At 51.4% G+C, this 2,068-nt stretch overlaps 1 protein-coding gene across 1 annotated transcript in view; it reads left to right on the top strand.

The window, feature by feature from the left end:
• Positions 1-2,068, top strand: part of RPTOR (regulatory associated protein of MTOR complex 1) — a 227,815-nt gene that overhangs the window by 136,327 nt on the left and 89,420 nt on the right. The window lies entirely within an intron of this gene.

The raw sequence follows: 2,068 nt of genomic DNA, 5'->3' as shown, positions 1-2,068 counted from the left end.
TAGTGAGTCACAGTCCGCATTTCAAAAAAAAGGGGATAGAAAATCATTTGTCTTCCTAGTCACACAAATGCTCTTGCTTTTCTTGTTTAAATATGTGTATTTACACACGGCCTCACGTGTGTACATGTCAGGTCGCCGTGCAAAATGCATTTCTCACGAGGAGGTGTGGTCAGAAACGTCGGGAAGCCTCTCGTGTCCACTGGGGACGTGGCGCACTGACCCTAGATGTCCATCCGTTAGTCGTCCTCAGTGCGGCCGACACAGCACCTCTTTCCTGTGCGCAGGCCCGGACGCCCGTCCTGCCACCCGCCTGATGCCGTGTCATGCTTCCCTGTCACCTGCCCCCGTTTCTAGAGACGTTGCTGACACGTGATCTCAGCTCCCTCCCCTCTCGTTCAAGAAATAGTTCGTTTCCATGGGAGCCCCTTCCCCTTTGACCCCGTGCTCCGCCCTTCAGAAGGACAGCTCAGCCATGACTGTCCCCCCACCCCTCGTGGAGTGGGTCGAGCCTCGTGTCACCCCCATCTCTGATAATGCCCTCGCCACAAGGCCCGCTCCGTGGGATGGCAGCACAGCTGTCCACCTGTCTTTTGGTCCGTGTCTTCATCTTTCCATGTATTTAAGCAGATACCTTTATACGTATTTCTGTATCTTTGTGTATATCAAAGGTGCGTCTCTTTTTAGCAGTATACCAATGACTTTTGTTTTTAAATCCAGACTGAAAATTTTTGTCTTTAATTAGAATATATAGTTTTTTACATTTAGTGGAATAATCGAGATATTTGGGTTTAAATCTGTCTTTTTGCTTTCTCATCCCCCCCCATTGTTTTCTACTTTCCTCGATTTCTCCTCCGTCTCCACCTTTTCGATTGACTTAGCAGCTGTGCTCCTCCCTCCCTTCTCCTGGCTTATTCTCCCCTGCAGTGGAGTGGGCCCCGGCGGTTCACTGGTGTTTTCCGTTAAGGGCCAGAGAGCACACGCTTTAGGCTCTGCCAGCCACATTAAGTGTCTGTGGTGTATTCTTTATTCTTTGTTGCAACCCTTAAAAATTATAAAGACCATCCATCGTTATCCTCAAGCCATACCAAAAACAGGCTACTGGCTGGATTTGGCCCTTGAGCAATATTTTTGTGCCTTGGCTTGCTCAAGTCCAGTGCACATTAGTGCTTTGGCCACCTCCAGGCCCCGCGAGGGCCTTCGAACACGCCAAGTCCTCCCCACTGACGTGGGTACGATCGTGGCCACGTTCTGGCTCTCCGTATGTTGTCATCTCCATCAGTGTCAGTGCCCTCTGGAGTGGACGTTCGCTCGAGTCCACCCTCACGTTTACAGCTGCCAGCGTCTTTCATCCCCTCCTGCATCTCAGAGCTCCTGGCTAAGGTCGTGTGTCTTCACCTAAGGAACTCCCTTTAGTGCATGTTCGCCAGTAAAAAATTCTGTTTTTATTGTTTGAAAATGCCATAAGTTCCTCTTCATTTGTTTTTACATTTTTAAATCAACATTGTTGAAATACAACTTTCATTCAGTAAAATGAACTCACTTTGTGCAGTTCGGGGAGTTTTGACCCATCTGTACTCCCCTGGAACCACCTTCACAGTCAAGGTCTATCCCAAAAGTGCCCTTCTACTGTCCCGCCCATCCCCGGGGCCCAGCCTCGGGGCCCAGCCTCGGGGCCCAGCATCCACAACGTGCTTTTCTCATCCTAAGAAAGACTCATCAAAATGCTGAGGTACTCTTTCGTGTCTGGCTCTCTATGCCCGGCACAAGGCCTCAGAGACTCGTCCACGCTGGGTGTGTGAGCGGCGGATGCTTTTTGCTGGCCGTGCTCCACTGCACATGTCACAGCTCGCGTGTCCATTCACCTGTCGGGAAACACGGGTGGTTTCCGTTCGGTCGTTATGGAAGAGCTTCTGCAGATGTTCAGACTCCGGGCCTTGTGTGGAAAGCATGTCCATCTCCTGGATGAGAGCGTAGAGCAGAGTGGTGGTCACACGGCAGGCGTGCGTGTGACTCGTCAGAACCTTGCCAGCTGTTCCAGGGCGGCCTGCCACCCTGACGCCCCCACCGG

Source organism: Pteropus vampyrus, unplaced genomic scaffold (genome assembly GCF_000151845.1).
Source record: "Pteropus vampyrus isolate Shadow unplaced genomic scaffold, Pvam_2.0 Scaffold227, whole genome shotgun sequence".
Lineage (NCBI taxonomy): Eukaryota > Metazoa > Chordata > Mammalia > Chiroptera > Pteropodidae > Pteropus > Pteropus vampyrus.
The sequence above is the reverse complement of the archived record's forward strand: the minus strand, read 5'-3'. Positions and strand labels throughout refer to the sequence as shown.